Raw genomic sequence first — 7,351 nt, 5'->3', positions numbered from 1 at the left:
AGTGGGTTGTGTAGGCTTCCTGGTGGAGGGGACTAGTACCTGTGCTCTGGTGGATGAGGCTTGATCTTGTCTTTGTGGAGGGCATATCCACATCTGGTGGTGTGTTTTGGGTTGTCTGTGGCCTTATTATGATTTTAGGCAGCCTCTCTGCTAATGGATGGGGTTGTGTTCCAGTCTTGCTAGTTGTTTGGCATAGAGTGGTCAGCACTGTAGCTTGCTGGTCGTTGAGTGGAACTGGGTCTTGGTGTTGAGATGGACATCTCTGGGAGACTTTTGCCATGTGATATTATGTGGAGCTGGGAGGTCTCTTGTGGACCAGTGTCCTGAACTTGGCTCTCCCATCTAAGTGGCACAGCCCTGACACCTGGCTGGAGCACCAAGAGCCTGTCCTCCACATGGCTCAGATTAAAAGGGCGAAAAGAAAGAAAGAAAGAGGAAGATAAAATAAAATAAAATTAAAAAGTTATTAAAATGAAAAATAAAAAAATAATTATTAAGAAAAAAAATTTTTTAAGTAATAATAACAAAAACAAAAATGGACAGACAGAATCTAGGACAAATGGTAAAAGCAAAGGTATACTGACAAAATCACACATGGAAGCATACACATACACACTCACAAAAAGAGAAAAAGGGAAAAAAAAAATATATCGTTGCTCCCAAAGTCCACCTCCTCAATTTGGGATGATTCGTTGTCTATTCATGTATTCCACAGATGCAGGGTACATCAAGTTGATTGTGGACGTTTAATCCACTGCTCCTGAGGCTCCTGGGAGAGATTTCCCTTTCTCTTCTTTGTTCGCACAGCTCCCAGGGTTCAGCTTTGGATTTGGACCCGCCTCTGCGTGTAGGTCGCCTGAGGGTATCTGTTCTTCACTCAGACAGGACGGGGTTAAAGGAGCAGCTGCTTCGGGGGCTCTGGCTCACTCTGGCCGGGGGGGAGGGAAGGGTATGGATGCAGGGCGAGCCTGCAGAGGCAGAGGCCGGCGTGACATTGCGCCAGCCAGAGGCGCGCCGTGTGTTCTCCTGGGGAAGTTGTCCCTGGATCACGGGACCGTGACAGTGGCAGGCTGCACAGGCTCCCCGGAAGGGGGGTGTGGAGAGTGACCTGTGCTCGCACACAGGCTTCTTGGTGGCGGCAGCAGCGGCCTTAGCGTCTCATGCCTGTCTCGGGTCTGTGCTCATAGCCGCGGCTCACGCCCATCTCTGGAGTTCCTTTAAGCAGCGCTCTTAATCCCCTCTCCTTGCGCGCCAGGAAACAAAGAGGCAAGAAGAAGTCTCTTGTCTCTTCGGCAGCTTCAGACCTCTTCCCGGACTCCCTCCCGGCCAGCCATGGTGCACTAACCCCTTCAGGCTATGTTCACACAGCCAACCCCAGTCCTCTCCCTGCGCTCCTACCGAAGCCCGAGCCTCAGCTCCCAGCCCCGCCCACCCCAGCGGGTGAGCAGACAAGCCTCTCGGGCTGGTGAGTGCTGGTCGGCACCGATCCTCTGTGTGGGAATCTCTCCGCTTTGCCCCCTGCACCCCTGTTGCTGTGCTCTCCTCCGTGGCCCCGAAGCTCTCCCCCTCCGCCACCCGCAGTCTCCGCCCACGAAGGGGCTTCCTAGTGTGTGGAAACCTTTCCTCCTTCACCGCTCCCTCCCACTGGTGCAGGTCCCGTCCCTATCCTTTTGTCTCTGTTTTTCCTTTTTCTCTTTTGCCCTACCCAGGTACGTGGGGGAGTTTCTTGCCTTTTGGGAAGTCTGAGGTCTTCTGCCAGCATTCAGTAGGTGTTCTGTAGGAATTGTTCCACATGTAGATGTATTTCTGATGTATTTGTGGGGAGGAAGGTGATCTCTGCATCTTACTCTTCCGCCATCTTGAAGCTCCTCCAACAAACATGTTTTGAAGGCACATCGTTAAACATTTTTTAATCACCCAAGGCTGCTCTGGTTTGGATGTAGTTATTCTTTTCTTTTTAATTATAGTATAGTTGATTTATAATATGTTAGTTTCAGGTGTACAGTATATTGATTCATATTTTTTTTAATATAAATGTATTTATTTATTTTTGGCTGAGTTGGGTCTTTGTTGCTGCATGCGGGCTTCTCACTGTGGTGGCTTCTCTTGTTGCAGAGCATGTGTTCTAGGCGCACGGGCTTCAGTAGCTATGGCATGTGGGATCAGTAGTTGTGGCTTGTGTGCTCTAGAGTGCAGGCTCAGTAGTTGTGGCACATGGGCTTAGTTGCTCCACGGCATGTAGGATCTTCCTGGGCCAGGGATCGAACCTGCATCCCCTGCATTGGTAGATGGATTCTTAACCACTGCGCCACCAGGGAAGTCCCAGTGATTCAGTTATATATATATATATTCTTTTTCAGATTCTTTTCCCTTATAGGTTATTACAAAATATTGAATATAGTTCCTAGTTATTCTTTTCTTTTTGGTAATTGTTGGGATCTCTGGGTTCAGTTTGATAGGTTAATATGGCTATTCATAGATGGAGGTAGCGTTGGACTCTGCTGGAAATGGCTCCTGCAGCTGGTGATGGGAATCTAGGCTGCAAGAATTGTCCCTCATCCAATGTCATAGTTTGAGTGTATATTTCTTCAAATCTTGGGAAGTAAAACTAGGGCCCTGAGAGGCACGTCATGTCATTTTTATGGTGTGTGGAAGACATCACAAGGGCCTCATATCATCAAGCTGCTCTCTGCCTGCTGTATTTGGAGCAGCTGCATCTGATGTCCACAGATGGTCAGCCACAGCCAACCTGTCCCAGCTCCAGACTGTCTTCTCCCTTCTTTCCCCTTTCCAGCTTTTGGCTCCACATCTTTGGCTCGAGAGCCCCAGCAGTCATGAATTCATTCTTTATCCACCCACAACAAGCATAAGTAAGGCAATACATGAAAAAAGCTTTTTACATTTTTGCAGAGTTTAGAAAATTCTTTACACTTCTCACTGTTGGAAGGAGTGAATGAATGTACTTTTGTATCAATTTCTAAAGTTTTTTTTTAACTTGGCTCAGAATTCGTCCGCCATCTTATGTTGAATCCCCTTGTGAGTTTGACTTCTCTGACTCAGGGAGGAGCATCACATAAAAAATAAAAATATTGTCCACTATTGTCCTCAGACCTCCAGAGGAAGAGAGACTTGGCTAACCCAGCTTTGGCAACCTTTCCTTTCTCTTGCGCCTCGTTTGGAGGTAGTGGTGATGAAGGAAAAAATGATCAAAGTGAAGATACCTATGGGACCAAAGAAAGGCAGGTGTGAACCCTGGGCTGGATTGCCACCTTGAGTAACAGAGCAGGACAGGACTCTTTAAATGCCTTGCCTAACACTGTGGGATCGTGCTAAAACAACATAATGTTTTCTAAACAGTTTTGTGATTTAGAGATAGTCAAAATCTCTAAGGCAATTGAGATAATGTCTCTTAAGAGTAAAGTAAGAATTTTACAGTAAAAGTTGCAAGGAAAAGCCTCTATTATGTAGATATCTTAGGTTAACTTCAATGCCCGTACCTTCTCCGGGGATGGGGCAGCCTTTAGCTCCTGCAACTAATGGTCCCCAAAGCAGTTTCCAAATTCAGTTTCTGCTTGTCCTCCAGGCCAGAAGCGGAGCAATTAGGAACCAGGCCCCTGCTGTGTCACTCACTTTGCAGCAACAGAATATGGAAGAGTTGCTCACATTTAGGTTGTTTTCTAGCGCACAAGTCCAACCAGATGATATTTGTGTTAAGTGGGATTCCTGAGAGAAGCATCAGTAGGGGCAGCTTACCAACGTGACAGACTGTGGGGCGGCCTCCCAGCTACAGTAAATGGGCTGCATCCCTTGGATGCCTGGTATTTCACTCCCGGTTGCAACCTCACATAAACATCTTCTGGTCAAGGCTCTGAGGCAGGCCGGCAACACTGATTAGTGTTTATAACCAATAAACCTTAATTTGCAGAAAAGCTACTTTTTTTCCTATTACCTGGTCTCAGAAAGGCAAGAATGTTCTCAGAGAGAGGCCTTTTCCTAGCAAATGTTGGCTACAGAAAGGATTAAGGCAGGGGAAGAGGTAAGACCTTGTGAGGGCAGGAGACTCATGGTTTGCAGACTGTTGTAGATTCGTGCTTCTCAAGCTTCGATATTCTCACCAATTTCAAACCGCAATCACAGTTCCGTGATGGGGCCTCAGATTCCGATTTTTCAGTCAGCTTTCTGGGGACAACCGATGATGCTGGCCCCAGGGACTGCTCTTTGAGGACCAAAGGCTTGTGTCAGTGATTCTCATGGGGAGGCAGGGAAGGTGTATGTAAGAACCAGTCAGAAGAAATTCTTTCAGAATACACATTCCCCTCTTTCCCCCACAAGGACTTTCAAATTGGGGGTAACAAGGGAAATGTATAGTTTTAAAAAGCATTATTGAGACATAATTTACATGCCATAAAATTCATACATTTTAAGTGTACAACTCAAAGGTTATTAGTATCAGTTGTGCAACCATCACCACAATCTTATTTTAAATAATTTCTGTCCCGCCCCAAAGAAACCTCGACCCCATTTGCCATCATTCCCCATCCCCACCTCCCAGCTCTAGGCAACTACTAATCTACTCCTTGTCTCTAAAGATTTGCCGTCTCTCGTCCTTTCATATAAATGGCATCATCCACTACGTGGTCTTTCGTGTCTGGCTTCATGTTTTTGAGATTTGTCCATGTTGTGGCCTGTGTCAGTACTTTGTTCCTTTTTATGGACATGTGTGTTTACAAAAAGCTCAGGGTGATTCGGTGGTCTCATGGTTGAGGACCACCATATGTATACTATATTCTTTCAGAAATTATCATCTATTTTTTAAAATGAGGAAGGAGAGAGGCCAAACCCCTTTAGGCAATTAATAATTGAAACCAATATCTTTTTTTTTTTTTTTTTTTTTTTTTTTTTGCGGTAAGTGGGCCTCTCACTGCTGTGGCCTCTCCCATTGCAGAGCACAGGCTCCAGACGTGCAGGCTCAGCGGCCATGGCTCACGGGCCCAGCCGCTCCACGGCATGTGGGATCTTCCCAGACCGGGGCACGAACCCGTGTACCCTGCATCGGCAGGCGGACTCTCAACCACTGCGCCAGCAGGGAAGCCCTTCCTTCTGTTTTGGACATGTGCAGAGTGTCTCTTGCAATTCAGGCTATTACGTGCTGGGCATGGAGCAGAGCAACTCAACAATTTTGGCGTCTCTGATCTCTACTTTGCCCATGACCTGCGTGCTTCTCCCTGCCTTGAGTTCCTTCCCTTATTTACAAATGAAGACCTTCCTATTTAGAACCTCAGTGTCCCAGGAAGACAGAATTGGAAGGGTCCTTAGAACTCACCTTCTTTTTTTTTTTTTTTTTTTTTATAATTTATTTATTTATTTTTGCTGTGTTGGGTCTTCGTTTCTGCGCGAGGGCTTTCTCTAGTTGTGGCAAGCGGGCCCAGCTGCTCCACGGCATGTGGGATCCTCCCAGACCGGGGCTCGAACCCGCATCCCCTGCATTAGCAGGCAGATTCTCAACCACTTCGCCACCAGGGAAGCCCCGAACTCACCTTCTTTAACATCCTCATTTTTCAGGTGAGGAAACAGACCCTCAGGGGCGAAGTGTCTTGAAATCGTCAGCATTTTAGTTCCATGTATGTGTGTGTTTAGTTTGTGTGAGAAACAGAAAGGAAGAAGTAAAAGAGAACAGATTCTATAGAAAGCTGAGAGCAGAAAAAGATATAATTGGAAACTAGGAAAACGATAGCATTTGACACGGAGGTAAATTTCCAACTGTCTCTGCTGCCCTCACCACCTGGACCAAAGCAGTGATGAGAATACTAACATACAGTGCTGTTGTTAGATGAGGAATGTGTAAGAATTTTAAGGAAGGGAAAGAATGTGGATAGTTTCTGGAAGCCACTTGTCCAACACAGTCTTGGCCCAGAGCAGGTGCTGGATAAATATGTGTTGATAGATCCAAGTGGGATTGTAACAAGTAGTCACACTCCAGAGTATAAAGGCAACCTTGAAAGGTGTGTGCAAAATTACCAGGCTGCCATTTCTGCCTTTGGTTTGCAGGTCTCAGTGGGTACAGCTCCGGGCATGAATGTCACTCTCCTTCTCCTGTCCCTCGTACTAGTGTTTGAAGCTTCCCACTAGCGAAGAGACTATAGACGTCTACCTGCAACAGATCCAGTTGAACTCAATTCCACAATGATGACATTCTGAGAGCTCCCTTCTTATTCTTTCCTGGAAAATGGAAGTCAAAGGGAATAGAAAGGAGGGGCAGGGAACACTACATCCTGTAGGTCTGATGTCTAGTTTTTGTTTAGCCACAGCAACTAGTAGTAACAGTACTTTACAGCTTGAGGAACAATCTCACATACATTTTCTCATTCAATTACCTCAATAACCCTGTCAAACCTGGGCTCCTCAGAACAAATGTCAGGCTTCCCACGCCCAGGTCCGTGCCTGGTTTTCTGCTGGCTCTTGAGTTCTTTCAGCCCTGGCCACCCAGTGAGGTTTCCATGGCACCCTGCATGATTTATCCCAGCATCTCTGACAGGGCCTTTCCTGGGTGCTTCTTCTGGGTCAGCGCTTCCCTTAGGGCGTGGGGGCCCCACAGCCCTCGCTTTCCTAGGGAGATGTTCTGTGCCCAGAGGCCATGACTCACAAGTGACAGGAAGTTCTTGGCATGCTCCCTGCATGCTGAAAGAAAATTAATGGCTCAGAAGTTGTGCTTGGGGAAGCAGAAGGGCACGGGCAATGACAGTAGAGTTCGTGGCTGGAAAACACCTGCTGGTGCCTGGAGACGTTGGGTGCTGGTTTGGCAGAACTAGTGAGTCCTATACTGTACCGTGGACCAGGCAGAGTCTGCGTGGGCCTCTCAGATGCTCCTCCACCACATGTGCTTGCGTCTCTCCATTGGAGACAGGTGCTCTGGACTTTTCTACATCCACTGAGCTTCTCGCCTCAGCCAGCCCTCCTCAAAACACTATTGTGGATTTGTTTCCTTTCTTCCTCATCATATCATTAACAGTCCTCTTTCCTCCATGAGCCTTGACTCAGCAGCATTGAGGAGGAAAGTAGCTGAGTCTCATGTAAACTTACAAAGGCTGTTCTCTTAGGAGGTGGTTTCCATCCATCCATTCATTCATTCATTTTCTCAAATGATGAATATTTATTAAGAGCCCTCATGTGCTAGATCCTGGGAGACAATGGCAAGCTTTTTACCCTGATGGAGCTTGCAAGAGGGTCTATCTAGAGGGCGGGATAGGCAATTAAATAAACTAACAATACAGCATGAAAGGGGAGGGACAGCGTGCCTTAGAGCATATGGCAGGAATGTCTAATCACTTGTATGTGGATTCAGGGCTTATTA

This window comes from Phocoena sinus, chromosome 17, assembly GCF_008692025.1.
Source record: "Phocoena sinus isolate mPhoSin1 chromosome 17, mPhoSin1.pri, whole genome shotgun sequence".
Classification (NCBI taxonomy): domain Eukaryota; kingdom Metazoa; phylum Chordata; class Mammalia; order Artiodactyla; family Phocoenidae; genus Phocoena; species Phocoena sinus.
Note: the sequence above shows the minus strand (reverse complement) of the source record.